Raw genomic sequence first — 21211 nt, 5'->3', positions numbered from 1 at the left:
CAGTGGAAAGCGCACAAGTGTTTTTACAATTTCTGAACTGATGATAAGCTTCTTGACCAAGGCTATATTTATACCCTTGGTCGGGGCGCCCCGAAGGGGTTTCGGGGCCCTGGGGGGATAAACTTTATCCCCCAACGATCAGATCGAGTCAAATCTCGATCCTGGTCAAAAGTTTGGTCCGGGCGCTACTGGACTACTAACTTTACTTAACTAATGTTGCTCACATGTAAATATCAATACTTAAAACTCTCAAAAACTCAAAACATGCAATTAAGTAGCAGCGGAAAACTAAATGACTCATCTCGACATTCTACTCTAGCATTTGTTCACAACTAAACTAATATATATTAATCTGAACATGCTAAAACTATATATATGAATCTGAAACATGCATGCAACAAGGAAAAATAATTCTAACACTCTGAATACAAAATCTTAATGAATTTTAAATTAATTCCCAAGGCTTCCATAGTCCAAACATCACACATCCATCCGCACCTCCTTGTCGCCTTCCTTTGCTATAACTTTTCCTTTCCTTTATTTGCAGTAAGAGGAGATGCAACTATAAGCAAAATTGCTTAGTAAGCGCTATCTAACTCACAAAACTCGAATATGCATGTGAATAAGAACAAATCTAAAACTGAATGCTTTAAAGGAAATACTACACATGCTCATCTGATAACAAAAGAATCAAACATACTGAAAGGCTAAACATGTATAACTGCTCATCTAATAATAGATAACAGTAAGCAAATCTAAACATCATGCTAGCATCAAAGAAACTAAACTTGTTGAATTTTAAAAATCATGTAAAGCTTATTTTACTTGTTTAAAACTTATACTTTTATACTTCAAAATAATAATAATTTTTCTTCTTGGGCCCAGGTGTAGTACCAAAGTGCGCTCCCTAATAAAGACTGGGGTAGCGAGCTACCAGTCCTATAAGGGTAAAGACCTTGGTCTTACTAGGGCCGAGACCTCGGAAATGGTCACCTGGATTTGTTTAACGACAACCTCGGATGTAAGATATCGCAAAATTTAAAATAATAAATATTATTGGACGAAAAATCTTATTGGATTTTTCGGGAATTTTTAGAAATTTTTTGGGATTTAAACGGAGTCCGTATGACTCGTTTTGAGGGGATGGATTTGGGGTACAATGAAAGCCTGTTTGGGATACCCATTTAAGTGGGAGTTAATTTGGGAATGGATTTAGGATTTAATTAATCTAACCTAGGTTTTATTTCTTCTAATTTCTTTTCCTTTTCTCCTCCCCGAATTCGCCCGAACTCTTCCCCTTTCCCCGATTTCCTCTCCCGATCTCCTCCTTCTCCTCACATTTCGCCCGAGACCCCTCCTCTCCGGCGATTCCTCTCCGAGCGACGCCTAGCACGCCACCGTTCACCGGCGCAACCGTGGCTGATCCTCCTTCTGTCGAGCACGAGCACTCTATCTCCTCCATCGATCGAGCTCGTCTGGCGGCCGTTTGTCCTCTGCCATCTCCGGCCGACGCATCTCGATGCCACAAAGCCCGATCACACAGGCGATTTCTCCGAGTGGGAGTCTTCCCGATCCTCCTCCGTTGTTGATCGATCATCGACACCGTGCTCTACTCCTCGCGCTAGGGGAATCTCATGCCCTAGCTTTGGGCATCGCCACCACTTCCCAAGCCCTAGCTTCGGTTCAATTGACGCAACCTTCTTCTTGATTGGATTCTGCCGTGGATATGAGGGATGACCACCTGAATCTCTCCAGCCGATCTATGCTTTGGTCAGTGCTTCCACTCTTGATTTAATTTGGAGTTGATGTTGTTTCATGTGGTTGTGACCATAGAGATTTAAGGTTTTGCTTTCACTGATCTTGCTGGCAGCTAGGCCTACTATGCCCTAGTTTGGGATCGGGATGGATACAGAACATCAACAAGCTGGTTACTCAGATTCTTGGGGAACCGAATGTGCTTCCTTTGATGCATCCTATAGTAGGGGATTCAGTGGGAAGTGAGGTGGCTAATATTGGAGGTAAGTATTAGTTAAATGTTATGAATCAGGAATTAGAGTTGAATTCTTGGTTGTGGTTATATGGATATTGAATTGGGATGTTTGAATTGAAAGGTGCAGCGGGTTTACTATGGTTTCGGCTATGAGTTTCTAGAGGATGCAACTTCAGTTCTTCAATTGTAGGTCAACAACAATTCATCCGGTTTTAGGTGAGTTTTTGAAGTTAATCTCATGTCTATATTTGGGTGTGATTAGGGTGATGTAGGTTGAATTGATTATGGATTGATTAGTTGAAATGGATGAATTGTGTGGGATTGATTCATGGTTAAGAATTGGAAATTCGACTGTGATATATTGATTTGGTTGATATCATTATGTGGTGGATTAGTAATGATGGATTGTAGAAATTTAAATTAAGTTGTATTGGATTGATTAGTGGATTTAGAAGGATTTATGATGAGTTTGGATATGCTGCTACCTCTTAAGGTAAGTGTTTTTCCAGTGATGTACCTTGGGTATTTTCTCATTTGTATGTCGCTAAATTTAGGTTTAGGTTTTCTAGTAGATTGTTGAGTTTTGTTCTTGCTTAGGTTTATTGGTAGGTATTGTTGTATCCCATATTGATATTAGATTAGGGATTTTGGATTGGAAACTATGGATTGATTAGGGTTTGTATTGGGTTGGAATTTGTGGATATGGTGATTGGTTGTTGTGGATTGTTATGTGATCATTCTTAGGATCATTGGATTGATTGATGGATTGATTTATCGGATGTGATGATTTGGTTAGTAGTCGATGATGATGTTAGATTGTTGTAGACTTATGATGGAGATTTGATTTCATGATAGGTTATTATGGTGGCGGATTGGCAACTAAGAGGTTGATTTATTATTGGATTAAAGGATGTGTTGATTTGGAGGACTAGTCAGGGATCAAATTTGATTAGAGTGATCCATTGGGTTAGAGATTTTATTTAGCTATTTAATTCAATATGAATTTAGCTAAATAAAATATAAACATATTGATTGCTGCAGGACTTGGATTCGGGACGAGCGTCTCGACGCGGGATTACTTGGCACGATCTACATCTTAAGGCGGGTATTTCTTCCTTTACCTCTATGTAGATTTTCTTGTACTTAGTGCATGGTTGTTATCCGATGGATTAGACTGCTTTACCTTATATCATATCTGTTTGTTGACTTCCTGCTAGAGACTTATGCTTGATCTTTGAGGTGTTCCATTTAATTCATATACGGTCTCAACTCTTGATATCTACTCTATGGTGATTACACGTGTAGAGTATGTCTTGTAGGGATTGTCGGGTGGCTGGTATTATCATGCTGATTGGGTATATGATGTGGACTGTACATAGGTGGGTATGTGTATAGGAGTCATCTGGTTGACCGTGCATTTACATGTGGTGTGTATATCCGTATTTGTTATGTACTTTTGGAGGAGTGTGTTGATTGCACGTCTGTGGTTTATACACGTGTCCGATATGTTTTTATTGGAGGATACATGTTGATTGTATATGTGGGGTTGTCCATGTGTGTCTGGTATGTTCATTGGGGATTATTGGTTGATTATACATGTGTAGTTGTATACATATGTTTGGTGGGATATGTGGAGGTATCATGACGATTATACTCATGTTGGAGGTATTTATGAGGTTTGGGGTTGTTGCATGGATGATGATTATATATATATATATCATGTTCATCATTCATTGCATCTGATGACCATTGTCTCCCTTGTGGTGAGAGAGTCATCAGTTGGTTTGGTTTAGCACCGCACACTCGGCCACTCATGGGTAGTGGTAGTTGGAGCAGTTGCTGCTAGTCCTGTCGTGCCACCCGGTCACGAGGTTTAGTGAGATCCGACGTTGTGAGCAGTCAGGGACCCTGATGCTATTTAGCTAGATAGCTATTAGCGGACTGTCCGCCTCGACCACTATATAGTGGGCTGGAGGGTAGTACAGTCGTCACAGACCCAAGCCTCTCGGCCATACAGGGGTCGTGGTATTTGGAGAGGTGGCGGGGGTGACCATGGAGCATGCATGCACTTTTGCATATGATGCGCGGTGCATCTAGCGGTTATATTTGCATACATGCATAGTAGATACTAGTTGCATGTGATTGGCCTTGTTGCACTTGATTGAGATATGGTTGTTGCATTTGGTTGCCATGCTGCATACATGTCATTTATTTTACATGTATATGCAGTCGTATTTATATTGCACATGTGTCACGGGTATATCTGTTGCAGATCCGGTGAGTTTACTGATCATTGTACCATGTGTAGATTCCAGATTGGGTATGTATCTGTCATTATGTTAGTTGTGGTTTGTACAGTTTATATGTCAGGTTATTATGTCAGTTATGTTTAGGTGCATTGATTATGATAGTATGATCATGTTCTTTATTCCCTACTGAGACTGTATACTTGTGATCTCCATGTTTTATTTGTAGACCGTGCACTGTCTTTTCTATTACCCGTTGAGTTACCTATACTCACCACCGCATGTATACCTTTATGTTTTCAGGTAGATGGTTGGAGTGTCGCTTGGAGTATCCTGTCTGTCGGGTCCTACGTCACATCCGAAGATCGTGCTTGTTTTCTTTTGTATATTCTTTTCTTATTTTTGGCATTGTATTTGTGTATAGCCATGTGGCTATCTTATGGTTTTGGTGTGGTATTTGTGTTTAAGCTGTGCCGGCTAGCAGTGTTGATTGTGTTGTATTGGGCTTTCCGTTTTCGTTTTTCCGCTGTGTTGGTTTGTTTTGTACAGCCGTGTGGGCTGTTTTATATATAACTGCGTGGTTGTGATTGTTTCATTCCAGCCGTGTAGGCTGTTATTATAACTGCGTGGTTGTGTATATAAATATTCCAGCCGCATGTGGCTGATGTATTTTGCTTGTAGTGATGCTTCAGATTGTCACCGGTACAGGGGAGGTTCTGCCGGATTTTTGTCTGACAGGAACTCCTTTGGGGGCGTGACATCGGAAGTCGGGTACTAGCCTCTTAAAGTAAAATACTTATTATCTTCTAATTCTCCTATTATAGAATGCCTCGACATTTCTCCAAGCACTAAGCGTGCCTTCGATCCTCAACTTCTGGAATTTGGGATCAAATCAAGACCTTGGTCTTTTCTTGCTTATACTTCTCACAAAACCATTTATGAATTTATATAAAAATCTAGAACCATGCTAAGAAACTATTCTTATAACAATTGACTCTAAATACAAGAGATATAAAACTGAAGCCTACAACTGAGATATCAAACACTGCATGCTTATAAATAAAATCGTTCATGCATATTGAGATAACAAGGAACTTAATTCTGTATGCTTATTTGGGTAGAAGCAAGGAAGCATATCTAAACCTCATGCTAGAATAAAGGAACTCAAATCTGTACCCTAGAATGAATGTAACAAGGAAGCATATCTAAACCTCATGCTAGAATAAGGAAACTAAAATCTGTATTCTAGAATGAATGGTAGCAAGAAAGCACATCTAAACCTCATGCTCAGATTTAATAAAAGAAATTCTGAAATTGAAACTACACAACCAACGAATCAAAACTGCAATCCGAACACTTCCAGATATCCATGCTATTTCAAACCACAAACCGAGATTTGCAAGGCTACCCAACCAATGGCTCAGAACTGAAATCCGAAAACCAAAAGAAACTCTTCCTCCTGTTCAATGGCACGACAGGAAACCAAAAGAAATGAAATACTCCACATACTTAACTTTTCATGTTCTTTCTTTCAAAACTCACGGCAGAAACTTCAATTAAACCACTGCTCCTTACAACAAGCTTTGGAAACATAAGAAACTAACATGAATTCGAAACTACTCCTACCGTAGGTGAGAAAACACTTACCTTTGCGTTCTTGGACTCACAACCGAGAAGAAACAAGGCTTCTAGGGTTTCAGATAGCTCAAGATGTCGGCTCTTCCTCATGCCCACGAACTCCCCTCAACAAGGAGATCGTAATGGTAGAGAAAACCCCTCGGAGAACACCCTAAGCCGACCACCGGAGAGAAGCCCTAGCTTCTCTTCTCTGTTTTCGCATGAGCCCGTCGTCGCACGCAGAAGAGAAGAGGAGAAGAAATTAGGTCACGACAAATTAATCCTTAAGTTCTCCCTTTATAACTCTAATATTTCTGTTATGGCTTAAGAACAATTCGTTATTAATTTGTTCACGAAACACCTGGTGAATGCTTGTCTATTGCGGTTCACTTAAATCTTGGGTCGGGTCGGAGGTCGCGGGTTCGAATCTCGGTCGAACCTCTTTTATACATAATTATTTTCTGTTATTAACTACTACTTAAATTAATTTCACTCTTTCTTTAATTAGCACCGCCCGCTTGGGCACTTGGCTATCGCGCTTCGCTTAAGTATTGGACCGGATCGGAGGTCGTGGGTTCGAATCTCGGCTGAAACTCTTTTATACCTAATTATTTTCTGTTTTCTATTACTTCTTAAACTAATTACACTATCTATTTTAACAGCATCGCCTGCTTGGGTTCCTGGTCAGCCGAGACAATTAAAGGCTTTGCTTAGCCGGAGGTCTCCGGTTCGAACCTCGGCTTAACCTCTTTATTTTTTTGCAACTTCTTTCTTTTGGTAAAAATACTAACTTTGAAAATTGCATAAAAATACTCTAAAAATCTCTAAAATATTTCTAAAGTATTTCTAAATATTTTTAAGTACTATTAGGACTCGCAATGAGAAAATTTAGGTTGTTACATTATCTCTCCTAGTGCCCTTAAGTATGATTTCAGGACTATCAATATTTTTAACTATACATTCAGATTTTGTAAAGTGAACTGAATAACCATAATCACACAATCAACTAGCAACACTTTTTGAATAATGAAATCGGATTTGAGTTCGATGTTACCTCTTCCGATTACCTTAAGTTTGTCGTCGTTGCCGAATGCAACAGACCCTAAATTCTTTAATTTGAGCTTTGCGAACTTTCATTTATCTCCAGTCATATGTCTGGAGCATTCACTATCCAACATCCACTGATCCAATTCTTTATGTTCCTACACATAAAGTGTTTAATTGGACTCTATTTGATGAAAAGAAAGTGAAGTGATTAAATTTGAGTAAATATTAGGATTGAGGAATATATTAAAGGTTAATTAAATTTTGAAAAAGTATTAATTAAATTTTTGATTTGAACGTTAATAATTTTGAAAAATATTTAAGTTAATTAATTTTTAAGTTAAGTAATTTTGAAAAATATTTAAATTAATTAATTTTGAAAAATATTTAAGTTAATTAATTTTTTAAAAATATTTAAGTTAATTTAATTTTTTAAAAATATTTAAGTTAATTTAATTAAAAAATATTTAGGTTAATTTAAATTTTTTTTAAATATTTAAGTTAATTTAATTTTGAAAAAATATTTAAGTTAATTTAATTTTGAAAAATATTTAAGTTAATTTATTTTTTTTCAAAAAATATTTAAGTTAATTTAATTTTTAAGAAAAATATTTAGGTTAATTTAATTTTTTATTTTTTTTAAAAAATATTTAAGTTAATTAATTTTGGAAAAATATTTAAGTTAATTAATTTTGAAAAAATATTTTATTTAATTAATTTTGAAAAATATTTAAGTTAATTAATTTTTTATTTTTTAAAAATATTTAAGTTAATTAATTTTGGAAAAATATTTAAGTTAATTAATTTTGAAAAAATATTTAAGTTTTTAATTTTGAAAAATATTTAAGTTAATTAATTTTTTATTTTTAAAAAATTTTTAAGTTAATAAATTTTTTATTTTTAAAAAATATTTATGTTAATTAATTTTGAAAAAATAGTTAAGTTAATTTAATTTTTTTTAAAAATATTTAGGTTAATTAATTTGAATTAATTTAATTTAATTACGAATTTGAATTTGAATTTTGAATTTTGAATTTTGAATTTTAATTTGAATTTCAAATTTAATTTTCTTTTAATTTCTATTCCTTAATCATCTCACCCGATCTAAATTTTCAATCAGGGAATCCTATAATTTTTGTGAGTTGAATTATGGTTCAATTTTAGGGTTTGGTTTAACTTTGTGTTAGATTCAGGTTTAGCTTTGGGTTCAACAAATAGGCATTCTTTGGATAAACTTCTAGGCTATGGTGAGCCACAAGGACATCATTAAGGTAACCATGCTTTCGAGGTTTTCCAAATAGTCCTACCCATTGATCCAAAACCTTGGTCTAACTAGTTAGGATCCAAAAAGGGTAGCTTCGGTTAGTTCCACTTAGCCAAACGCACCAGGTCGAAGCCATATCTTCCTAGACATTCGATGACTAAGCTTCCCCAACGTACTATCATCCAATACTTCACCAGTACCGTGAGTCAAATTAAACCTAGCCCATTTTAATCTTACCCTAATTACCCTGCCGGGTAGTCTATTCTTGGTTACCCTTGTCGGGTAGATTAAGTTTTGGAGGTGCCAGCTATTCTGGAGCCTTCCTTTGGATTTTTAAGATTTTGTAAGAATTTGTAAGAATTTAATTAATCTGAATTTTTAATTTGAATATATTTTTTTATTTAATTTGAATTTCAAATTGAATTTTATTTGAATTTTAATTTGATTTTTGATTTAACTTAATTTTAATTTTATTTTTAATTTGTTTTTGATTTAATTATGCTCTTTTTATTGATATAGTTTTTCTACTAGCTCCCCTTGGATCATAGTCTCGATATGGTCTATCGAGGTAATGTATTTGATCCTTGAGGATCCAATATTGACCAAGTCCAACTTGATTAATTAGGTTAGACTTGGGTACCCATGCTTGGATTGATTTTTTATTAGGCCTGTTTACTAAGGATAGATAAAATCTATATTTTATTTTGGTTTTATAACCTAGCCCAGTTTTATTGTAAACTGCTATTTGTGTCCCAAGAATTAGGTCAAGTTTCTTGAGCCCAAAGAGAACCATTCTAATGTATTTTTCAAATCCTTGACCTAAGTTTTCAGACTGGAATTTTCTTCCTCAAGTTTTTGAACTTGAGTTGAATTTTCAGTCTGAACTGGGTCAGGCAAGGTTTTGGAGTTAGTCACTTCTTTAAGGACCGCTACTTCCTTTAGAAGTGACTTGACCTTAAGGTTTGATTTAGCTAATTTACGTAATAAGTAATTAACTAAATTGTTTAACCGAGGAATACTTACAGAGGTGTCAGGCCCTTCGGAAACAGATACAGATTTATGGCTTCCCTCGGACTCGACTTCTGATTCGCTCTCACTCTCGGACACAACGATCTGGTCTCGGGCCATCAGTGCGAGGAGACTCATCTGATCGAGTTCGTCGTCTTTTTCTTCTTCTGAGGATTCGTCCCATGTCGCCTTCAGCACCTTCTTTTTCTTTTGCTTCTTTGCTTCCTTCTGATTTGGGCAGTTGGCCTTGATGTGCCCTTTCTGGTTGCACCCGTAGCAAGTTACCTCGAACTTGACTTTTGAGCTTGGTTGACTCTCCTTGGATTGGACTGCTTTCTTTAGGTCTCTCTTGTTGAAGCCCTTCTTCTTCTTGTAGAGCTTCTTCACAAGATTCACGAGTTCGGAGGTCAATTTGTCGTCTTCATCGTCTGAGTCGGGTTCATCTTCCGCCTCCGATTCAGTTCTTCGCCGTGATCTTGGTTCGCGTGTTCGACTGGTACCTGCAACCAAAGTAATACCCTTCTCGGTTGGCTGTGTATTAGTCTGTTCATGCAATTCGAATTCAGAAAATAATTCATCTAGTCTAATGGAAGATAAGTCCTTGGAGACTTTGTAGGCATCTACCATTGATGCCCACAATATACTCCTTGGAAAAGCATTTAGAGCGTACATTATAATATCTCAATTTTTGACTTTCTGCCCGATCGCATGGAGGGAGTTGAGGATGTCTTGTATGCGAGCATGGAGTTGACTTCCTGTCTCTCCTTCCTGCATCTTTAGATTATACAGTTTATTAAATAACAAATCCCTCTTACTAACCTTGGTGTCGGAGGTGCCCTCATGGAGTTCGATCAACTTCTCCCATAGCTCTTTTACGCTGGAGAACGGTCCAACTCTGTTGAGCTCTTCCTTGGTCAGTCAGCACTGGAGGGTGCAGGTAGCTCTGTCATCAGCTTCCACTTTCTTGATTAGGGTCGGTTCCCATTTTTCGTAGGGCATAGGCTTGCCGTCTTCGTCGGTTGGTAGTTGCAATCCAGTCTTGACGATCATCCACGTCTCGAACTGGATTTTGAGGAACGTCTCCATTCGTCCCTTCCAGTACCCGAAATCTTCTCCGGTGAAGAGCGGGGGACGAACGGTGCTGAATCCCTCTTGTTGGGTCGTTGATAGTATGCAATATAAAAGAAAAACAGAAATATCCCAAGACTAGGTCTTGGATTAGCAGTGCGGGAAATAAAGTTAAGATTACGAGCTCGAGTGGTGTTGCACAAACTTCGAGCTAAAATCGATTCGAAAAAAAATAATTAGAATGTACCTATTAAGCTAGATTCTAATTGACTCCATAAAATCGAAAACACCACGAAAAAGTTTGCGTGATAGGTGGTTGTACCAGATCAACGTGACCCCGCTCTGATACCAATTGTTGGATCGAAAGCGCAAGAGGGGGGGTGAATAACGCTCGTGGCTATTTCGTTTATTTCGTATTCGGAAATCGTTTGAGAGTAATGCAGCGGAAATAAAGGAAAAACCAAACACAGAAAAGACCCAAGTGTTTTTACTTGGTTCTGAGCCTTGGGCGACTCCTACTCCAAGGCCCTCGCTCATTGAGCGATTACTTTGGGGAATTCACTATTAAATCGCAATAGTAAGATATGAATTAAGTACAACATAATTAAGTAATACCGACAACAAAGAAATGAAAGCTGAAGCTCCGGGTCGTCAGGATGATGTTGCAGCACTTCGGGATCATCTCTTTAGTAGCTTGTAGCGTTAGGATTGCTCGGAAGTTGTTGTTTTGAGCTGTTGCCTCGACCCCTCTTTTATACTGTGCTGGAGGCGCCTCCAAGCCTATCCAAGGCGCTTCCAGGCCGTCGAGTCGCACGGGTGGATCAACGCAAACTTGGTCGCACCTTATCAGGTTTAAGGCTGTAAAGCCCGAGAAATTCCCAAATTTATTTTAGAATTATTCTATGATTTTTCTGGAATTTTTAGATATTTTTCCAGAATTTTCCGAGTAGCGGAAGTAGCAAAAATAATTAGAACCCCAAAATAGCTTAGGCGGGAATCGAACCCGAGACCTATGGTGTAAGGGATAATGCTAGTAACCAGTTGAACCCAGCAGGGCCGTGCTGAAAGAAAGGAGAACCAAATATATTTATATTAGAGTTGGGTTCATTAAACCACTTGATATGAATAATAAACTTAAGTTGGAATTGGTTTATTTGGGGAACTTGGTTCGGCAACATCTTTTCCACCGAGACCTAACACCACCGCCGCACCTCTCCTCTTCCCCTCTTCCTCACGCACGGCACACACCAAGCTAAGGGTCAAGGGAACATCTTCCGGTGATGACTCCAACACGAAAAAGGTTCTTCTCCGCGAGAGGAACGCGAGGACATAAGCGGTTCGTCGAACGGAGCAGTTTTCTGGAAAACCTAGCGGTTAGAATCGTAAGAAAACCTTGCGATTGAGGTAAGAAACCCCTCACCTGCAGTATAATTGCTCTCGCTTGTTAGTTTTGGCGTTAGTTCAGTAATTTTACAGTTTTCAGTTTTAGGGTGTGCTTTTAGTGCACACCAAGCATTCGGTAGAATGCCTAGTTCAGAAGGATGCACTAGTAGGCGTCCTAACAGCATGTAAATATATTAGAAACATTTTATTCAGTTATTTATCAGTTATTACAGCTATATGGATCAGATATCCATTGGGTAGGCTCCCACAGTAGCCTCTAGGTTCAGATAACCTAGCTCTAGGTTCAGATAACCTAGAACAGCAAAGTAAAATAAAACAGTATTCAGTATTTTACTTTTATTCAGTTGGCACTGTACTTGGATCAGATATCCATGGGCTGGACTCCCACAGTCGTCCCTAGGTTCAGACAACCTAGTAACCCTGCTGGATTCGGAACTTGCAATCCCGGGTCTCGTAGGGATGCGCGCACAGTAAGTACAGTTGCCAGGGCCCAGCAGCATGTTTAGTATTTTCATCTATTATTATATATAGTTTTCCAAATATGTAATCAGTGATGGAAACACTAACTTAGTTTCAGTTTCAGTTGATTATCTCAGTTAAGTTTCATGATTTGAGTTCATGACCAGTTAGATGTATATGCATGACCAGTTCAGTATGTATGCTTAGTTTCAGATACAGTATGCTATGCTCAACTTGTTTGTATGCCATGATCAGTTCAGTACATGTTGTATGCCATGCCATGTTGCCATGCTCAGTTCAGTTTTCAAATAGCATGTTTTGAAACCATACTCGCATCGTTGCATGTTTTTGTGAGGTAGATGGTTTCTTACTAAGCTCTTTAGCTTACAGGTACTACTTTTCTTATACTGCAGATACAGGTAAAAGAAAAGTGGACTAACGGAGGCTGGAGGACAATGCTATGGAGGTGTGTGTGTGCAAGGGGTTTGGAATAAAGATCCTAGGGGTCGAAACAGCTTAATTCCAGTATTTACGTTGTTAGTTTGTTTATGGTTTAGTCCTTAGCTGGTTAAATGTTTTAATCCAGTAAAACTATGCACTATTCAGTTTGTTCAGTTTAGGACGCATGTAGGTTAATGTTAGATTGTTTTCATGTATCTAGAACCTATGTCCGTGAGTTGTGGTACGTTCCAGTGCGAAAGTTCTGAAATCGAAACTCCGATTTCGTATCAGATGGATCGGTCGCCGACCGATCCGTGATTAGTTATCTTGGATCGGTCAACCGACCGATCACGAGGCCTCTGATGCTCTTGTCAGATGCTATCGATCGATCGTCCGACCGATCCGGCCAAATGAGAGCATCCGGCGTTTCCGGTGCTCGGATCGGCCTGCAGACCGATCGGACACGGATCGATCTCACGAGCCGATCCGACCTTCTTGGATCGGTCCGAGCCGATCCAAACAGGCATGTAATCAGCGAGTTGATCGATCCGTGGATCGATCGGCAGGCCTGAAGTTAGTTCTGAGTTCCTAGCTCAGATGGGAGGTCGAGTATCCTCCTTAGCACATGTACACCAACCGGAAAGGGTCTTGAATCCTTCCTTATAACAGCATGGGTGTATCAGTTGTCAGATTAACCGAGTCAGTTAGTGAAATTTTATTTTACCCAGTTTTCCGCACAGTAGCTTCAGTAGTTAATGTAGCGATCCGGCTCACAGCTTAGTACCCAGGAGTTGGGTCGTTACAGAGTGGTATCAGAGCAAGTTCCTTACTTCCTACACACACATCAGCATTGTGCCTACAGCTTCCAAGTAAGAACATCTCTCACTCAATTTTGTTTTCAGCTTTCATATCAGTTATAAGTGCTTTCATGTTTGCTCTCATGTTGGTAGTTAATTAATTCATGTTTACAGTGATAGTATTTAACATGTTACCAGTAGTTAACTATAACATGATAGCCTAGTTATATATATGTGTTCTCTGCTATTTAGAAAATGGTACGAGGACGTCCAGCTAAGAAAGCATCAGCGGCTGAGCCCCAGCATGAGGCAGGCAGTTCAGTGCCTCCCCCAGACCTTACAGCACTAGTGGCTCAGCTACAGCAGCAGTTAGCTGAACAGCAGCAGGAGATAGCCTCCTTAAAGGCTAACCAGCAGACTACTCCCCCAGTCACTCCAGTACCGAACCTCACGACTCCAGTAATCACAGAGGTAGTACCAGCTCAGCCTGCAGTACCAGTCCCAGTAGCCCCAGTAGCAGGGGCTAAGAGAGAAGCTTACCTTATCCAGTGGCAGAGAATTAAGCCCGAGAACTTCTCAGGCACCAGCGAACCATGGGATGCTCAGGCATGGTTTAAAACACTGGAAAGCACGATGGAGCTTCTAGACTGGCCAGAGCATGAAAAGGTGAAGTGTGCCTCCTTCTGTTTAACAGGAGACGCACGCATGTGGTGGGAGCGGATTAAATCGAAGTGGCCAGTAAACCAGATGACATGGGCCAACTTCGAGAAAGAATTCTTCGAGGAATTCTTTCACATGCAAGTCACGAACCGACACTATGACGAGTTTACAGAATTTCGTCAGGGCAACCTATCAGTTCAGGAGGCCGTGAAGAAATTTAACAGGTCAGAACTAGTCAGCACAGAGAAGGAACGAGTACGCTTGATGCTGAAGATGCTCAGACCAGAGATCGTAATGAATGTGGCTGGTGGCGTTCATAGGCCACAAACCACAGAGGAGCTAGTGAGTAGTGCTCTGATCACTGAGCACTATCAGCACAATATCACCCAGTAGAAGCAGGTTTCCACAGAGCCCAAGGGACAAGCTAGCTCAGGTACTCAGCAGAAACAACAGGGACATAGCTCCAACTGGAAAGGGAAACGCAAGGCCAACTGGAAAACATTCCAGACATCCCAAATGTACTACTTGTGGAAACATCATCCAGGAGTTTGCCGCAAGGGTGCGAGTTGTTTTGAATGTGGGCGGGGAAGGGCACATGCTCGAACAAGAACAGTCTTCCTCGGCCTCAGCCGATACAGTATGGAGCTCAGCCAGCGCAGCTACACCAGATGTATGTGCCTTAGATGGTCCACAGATCAGTCAAGGCAGATTAGAAGCCCCCACAGCTAACACAAATGCCAGGATTTTCTCACCGACCAGAGAGGACGTAGCAAATGCCTCGGCGGTTGTCACAGGTCAGATCAATATTTTACTGCATAATGCAACTGTCTTATTCGATCCGGGGCAACCCACTCTTATGTATCCAGGGCATTTGCGAGAAATTAGCAACGCCTCCAGAGGTACTCAATAGCGAGTTTCGACAACACTACCCTCGGGAGACATTATGGTATCTACACACTGGCTCAGAGCAGTGCCAGTCATAGCAGAGAACTTTTGGTGATCCGATAGTGCTAGAAATGACGGACTACGATGTCATCTTTGGAATGGATTTTCGATCGATACGGCGCTTCTATAGAGTGCCGTAAATGAAGGTCATATTCCAACCTGAAGCAGGAGTACAGTTTGAGTTCATAGGAAAGAGAAAAGCCAGGAAGTTTCTCTCAGATTGAAAGCACAGCAGCTAATGGATTCGGGATGCATGGGATTTTAGCAAATGTAGTCAACACCGGCCAGGACAAGAACCAACAACTATCGAGGTTCGAGTCGTTTGTGACTACCCAGTAGTTTTCCCTGAAGAGGCTTAGCACCAGACAGGGAGATTGAATTCGAGATAGAGCTCATTCCCGGTACCAATCCTATTTCCAAAGCACCCTACCGCATGGCTCCAGTAGAACTGAAGGAACTTTATGAGCAATTACAAGAGCTGCTTGACAAGGGCTTCATACGCCCTAGTCACTCACCATGGGGAGCGCCTGTATTGTTCGTGAAGAAGAAGGACGGGAGCATGCGCCTGTGTATAGACTACCGAGCATTAAACCAGGTCACGATTAAAAACAGGTATCCTCTTCCCAGGATAGATGACTTGTTCGATCAGCTAAAGGGAGCAACAGTGTTCTCTAAAATAGACCTCAGATCAGGATATCACCAGGTTAGAGTTAAAGAAGGTGATATACCCAAGACGGCTTTCAGGACCAGATACGGACATTATGAGTTCGTAGTCATGCCCTTTGGTGTGACAAATGCTCCAGCTACCTTCATGGATCTGATGAACAGAGTATTCAGAGAATACTTAGATAAGTTTGTCATCGTGTTCATCGATGACATTCTTATTTATTCCAAAACTTAAGAAGAACATGCGAAGCACCTGAGAATAGTACTGCAGACTCTTCAGCAGAACCAGCTATACGCCAAGTTTACGAAATGTGAATTTTGGCTCGATCAGGTATCATTTCTGGGTCACATCATCTCCAAGGATGGTATTATGGTAGACCCCAGTAAAATAGAGGCTGTGAGTAACTGGAAAAGACCTAAGAACGCCAGTGAAATCAGAAGCTTTACGGGATTACCCACTGACAGCTCTCACCGGGAAGAACAAGAAATTTCAGTGGACAGAGGACTGCGAGAACAGCTTCAGCGAACTAAAACGGAGATTGACCAGTGCTCCTATTTTAGCTATACCAGAAAACACAGACAGCTTCGACATCTACAGTGACGCCTCTAAATTGGGATTAGGAGCAGTACTGATGCAGCAGGGCAAGGTGATCGCCTATGCCTCCAGACAACTCAAGGATTATGAGAGGAACTATCCTACTCACGACCTTGAGCTTGCAGCAGTGGTGTTCGCTCTCAAGATTTGGAGACATTATTTGTACGGAGCTCAGTGCAGAGTATATACAGATCATCAAAGTCTGAAGTATTTCTTTACTCAGAAGGATCTGAATATGCGACAGCGTAGATGGTTAGAGCTGGTCAAGGATTATGACATAGATATCCTCTACCATCCAGGGAAAGCTAATAAGGTAGCAGACGCACTCAGCAGGAAGTCCAGTGCTACCTTATTATCTTTAGCAGCTATGTCACCACCCCTAAGGAAGGAGATTACAGCCTTTAGTCTCGAGCTTATAGTCGGACAGCTTTCCACTATGTCCTTAGCATCTACCTTGCTTGATGATATCCAGACAGCTCAGGAGCAGGATCCTGAAATCCAAAAAATCAAGCAAGGGTTAGCAGAATCAGAAAATGGAGAGTTCAGAGTGTCCGCCAGTGGGGTAGTGTACTGTGGTGACAGACATTGTGTTCCAGATCAGGAGGAACTACGAAAATAGATTCTGGACGAGGCTCACAGGACTCCCTATGCGATGCATCCTGGTTCCACCAAAATGTATCAGGATCTAAAGAAACGATTTTGGTGGCCTGGGATGAAGCGAGATATCGCCAGATACGTCAGCATCTGTCTAACCTGTCGGAGGGTTAAGGCAGAACATCGGCGACCAGGAGGAGTTCTACAGCCGATCCAGATTCGAGAATGGAAGTGGGAGGATCTCTATGGACTTCGTAGTGGGATTACCCCGAACCACGAATGGTTTTGATGCCATCTGGGTAATAGTCGACAGGTTGACTAAATCAGCCCACTTCTTAGCTATTAGAATATCCTATTCCATGGAGCAGCTAGCTCAGTTATATCTCAAGGAGATTGTCAGGCTGCATGGAGTCCCACGAACCATTATATCAGACAGAGACAGCAGATTTACATCACACTTCTGGAAGTGTGTACAGTCAGCTATGGGCACCCAGTTAAAATTTAGCACAGCCTTCCATCCTCAGACAGATGGTCAGACGGAGCGAGTAAATCAGGTACTCGAAGATATGCTCCGGGCTTGTGCCCTAGATTTCAAGGGAAGTTGGTGCAAATATCTGAGTCTAGCAGAATTTGCATACAACAACAGTTATCAGGCCACTATCGGCATGGCACCTTATGAGGCACTCTATGGGCGGAGGTGCAGATCACCAATCTGCTGGTATGAGAGTGGTGAACAGAAGGAACTAGAGCTTCAGACAGATCTAGTAGCAGATACCACAGCAGCCATACAGCAGATTCGCCAGAGGATAGAGACAGCACAGAGCCGTCAGAAGAGCTATGCCGATACACGACACAGACCCCTAGAGTTTTCAGTTGGGGATACAGTTTTCCTCAGAGTATCTCCCATGAAGGGAGTCATGCGTTTTGGGAAGAAGGGCAAGCTAGCTCCCAGATATGTGGGACCATACCTTATCACGAAGAGAGTGGGCAAGGTAGCATATGAGCTAGATCTACCTCAGGAGATGTCAGCTGTCCACAACGTATTTCATGTCTCCATGCTGAAGAAGCATATTCCAGACGCCACCCAGGTGATTGAGCCCCAGTTGGTACAGGTCCGTGATGATCTCAGCTATGACAGTCGACCTATTCAGATAATAGATCGAGCAGTAAAGAAATTATGGAACAAGGAAGTACCATTAGTCAGAGTCAGCTGGCAAAATCACACAGCAGCAGAGGCGACTTGGGAGACAGAGGCCAGCATGAGACAGAAGTACCAAGAATTATTTTAAGTTCGGGGATGAACTTTTTATAAGGTATGGGGGATTATAAAGGCCAAGAAATTCCCAAATTTATTTTAGAATTATTCTATGATTTTTCTGGAATTTTTAGATATTTTTCCAGAATTTTCCGAGTAGCGGAAGTAGCAAAAATAATTAGAACCCCAAAATAGCTTAGGCGGGAATCGAACCCGAGACCTATGGTGTAAGGGATAATGCTAGTAACCAGTTGAACCCAGCAGGGCCGTGCTGAAAGAAAGGAGAACCAAATATATTTATATTAGAGTTGGGTTCATTAAACCACTTGATATGAATAATAAACTTAAGTTGGAATTGGTTTATTTGGGGAACTTGGTTCGGCAACATCTTTTCCACCGAGACCTAACACCACCGCCGCACCTCTCCTCTTCCCCTCTTCCTCACGCACGGCACACACCAAACTAAGGGTCAAGGGAACATCTTCCAGCGATGACTCCAACACGAAAAAGGTTCTTCTCCGCGAGAGGAACGCGAGGACGTAAGCGGTTCGTCGAACGGAGCAGTTTTCCGGAAAACCTAGCGGTTAGAATCGTAAGAAAACCTTGCGATTGAGGTAAGAAACCCCTCACCTGCAGTATAATTGCTCTCGCTTGTTAGTTTTGGCGTTAGATCAGTAATTTTACAGTTTTCAGTTTTAGGGTGTGCTTTTAGTGCACACCAAGCATTCGGTAGAATGCCCAGTTCAGAAGGATGCACTAGTAGGCGTCCTAACAGCATGTAAATATATTAGAAACATTTTATTCAGTTATTTATCAGTTATTACAGCTATATGGATCAGATATCCATTGGGTAGGCTCCCACAGTAGCCTCTAGGTTCAGATAACCTAGCTCTAGGTTCAGATAACCTAGAACAGCAAAGTAAAATAAAACAGTATTCAGTATTTTACTTTTATTCAGTTGGCACTGTACTTGGATCAGATATCCATGGGCTGGACTCCCACAGTCGTCCCTAGGTTCAGATAACCTAGTAACCCTGCTGGATTCGGAACTTGCAATCCCGGGTCTCGTAGGGATGCGCGCACAGTAAGTACAGTTGCCAGGGCCCCAGCAGCATGTTTAGTATTTTCATCTATTATTATATATAGTTTTTCCAAATATGTAATCAGTGATGGAAACACTAACTTAGTTTCAGTTGATTATCTCAGTTAAGTTTCATGATTTGAGTTCATGACCAGTTAGATGTATATGCATGACCAGTTCAGTATGTATGCTTAGTTTCAGATACAGTATGCTATGCTCAGCTTGTTTGTATGCCATGATCAGTTCAGTACATGTTTGTATGCCATGCCATGTTGCCATGCTCGATCCGTTTTCAAATAGCATGTTTTGAAACCATACTCGCATCGTTGCATGTTTTTGTGAGGTAGATGGTTTCTTACTAAGCTCTTTAGCTTACAGGTACTACTTTTCTTATACTGCAGATACAGGTAAAAGAAAAGTGGACTAACGGAGGCTGGAGGACAATGCTATGGAGGTGTGTGTGTGCAAGGGGTTTGGAATAAAGATCCTAGGGGTCGAAACAGCTTAATTCCAGCATTTACGTTGTTAGTTTGTTTATGGTTTAATCCTTAGCTGGTTAAATGTTTTAATCCAGTAAAACTATGCACTATTCAGTTTGTTCAGTTTAGGACGCATGTAGGTTAATGTTAGATTGTTTTTCATGTATCTAGAGCCTATGTCTGTGAGTTGTGGTACGTTCCAGTGCCTGAAAGTTCTGAAATCAGAAACTCTGATTTCGTATCAGAGTTAGATCGGTCTGCCGACCGATCCGTTGCAGTATCAGGATCTTGGATCGGTCAGCCGACCGATCCAGAGGCATACAGTATGCTACTGTATGCTATCTGATCGGTCGTCCGACCGATCCAGCACCGAACAGAGAGCATCCAGCGTTTCCAGGTGCCTGGATCGGTCTGCAGACCGATCCAGACACACCTGGATCGGTCTGCCGACCGATCCAGCAGGGCACAGAATCGTAGCAAGTTTGATCGATCCGTGGATCGATCAGCAGCTAGCTGGGAAGTTAGTTCTGAGTTCCTAGCTCAGATGGGAGGTCAAGTATCCTCCTTAGCACATGTACACCAACCGGAAAGGGTCTTGAATCCTTCCTTATAACAGCATGGGTGTATCAGTTGTCAGATTAACCGAGTCAGTTAGTGAAATTTTATTTTACCCAGTTTTCCGCACAGTAGCTTCAGTAGTTAATGTAGCGATCCGGCTCACAGATTAGTACCCAGGAGTTGGGTCGTTACAAAGGCGCCTTCAAGCCTCCTCAAGGCGTCTTCAAGCCCTGGTCCAAGGCGCCTCCAGCTTCATCCGAGGCGCCTCTAGCTCCTCTAGACAGCTGGCTTTGGCTTGCACCCGAGGCGCCTCCAAGCCCCATGGAGGCGCCTCGGATACTATTCATCCGAGGTCAAATGTGCTTCTTTATTCCTGCAAAATGTGTTAGTCCCAAACACAAACCCTGCAAAACAATGTTAGCATAGAAATATGATAAATGATATAATTAACAATCATCGGACTGTCCGGGTCTGACTTCGGATTTCCAACCGGAAACCCTAGGTCAACCCGACGCCTACTGTTCCCTCTACGGGGAACGTGTCCTCACCTACTCCACTCACGAGATTTACCTATTGCCAGTACGATCCTCCAGATCGACTGGACTTTTGCTCAGCGTTCGAAGCTTCCGGACTTTCTGCTGGACTTCCTCTTCCCAGCCCGTCCAGTCTTCCACCTGGTTTGCGACACCAGGACTTTCCACCTAAGGTTACCACCTCCTAGGACTTTTGCCTGAAGCTCTCGACCCGCCAAGACTTTCCGCATAGGGTTACCACCCGCTATGACCTAGGGTTACCACCCCCTAGGGTTTTCCACCTGCCTAACCGCAACTAGGACTTTTGCCTAAGTAATACTTAGGACTTTCCTGCAAGCTCCATGAAATTGTTAGATCACAAGACGACTTAACTTTGAACCCTTTGCCATTATCAAAACTTGGGTTCGATCGTCTGATGCTTCCCGCACCAACGAAGGTTGGTAGCGAAAGGCTATCGTCAAAGACAAAGCATTGACTATGATGAAACTTTCTCATCTGTAGCCATGC

Source organism: Zingiber officinale, chromosome 1B, assembly GCF_018446385.1.
Source record: "Zingiber officinale cultivar Zhangliang chromosome 1B, Zo_v1.1, whole genome shotgun sequence".
NCBI classification, from domain to species: Eukaryota; Viridiplantae; Streptophyta; class Magnoliopsida; order Zingiberales; family Zingiberaceae; genus Zingiber; species Zingiber officinale.
The sequence above is the reverse complement of the archived record's forward strand: the minus strand, read 5'-3'. Positions refer to the sequence as shown.